The sequence below is a fragment of the Acomys minous genome (genome assembly GCF_964271855.1).
Source record: "Acomys minous genome assembly, chromosome: 15".
Classification (NCBI taxonomy): Eukaryota; Metazoa; Chordata; class Mammalia; order Rodentia; family Muridae; genus Acomys; species Acomys minous.
In genome coordinates this window covers 81,224,945-81,225,289 of record NC_140497.1, presented here as the reverse complement: position 1 = coordinate 81,225,289, position 345 = coordinate 81,224,945, and positions in this window count along the sequence as shown.

Genomic DNA, 345 nt, shown 5'->3' with positions numbered 1-345 from the left:
GCAGACCCTTTATCCTGGGCTTGAAAAGCTTACCTTTATTGCAGGCATCAAAGCTTCAAAGCCAGAAGCATGGATTATATGACTTAGATGGTAGAAGCAGAATGTGTTTTACTTATTTTCTGGAGTTTGCATTACCTGAGTCCAGTCTTAGTACTCTATGGGAGCCTTCATTAAGTTTTCTACTCTCTCAGCATCACTTCCCAGTTATTCCAAACACCAGACCAGAAATATTTGGAAATGTATTTACCTTATCTGAAACTTTCATTTTTAAAAAATTATTTATTTATTGTATATGAGTGATTTATCTGCAGAAGAGGGCATTAGATCACATTATAGATGGTTGTG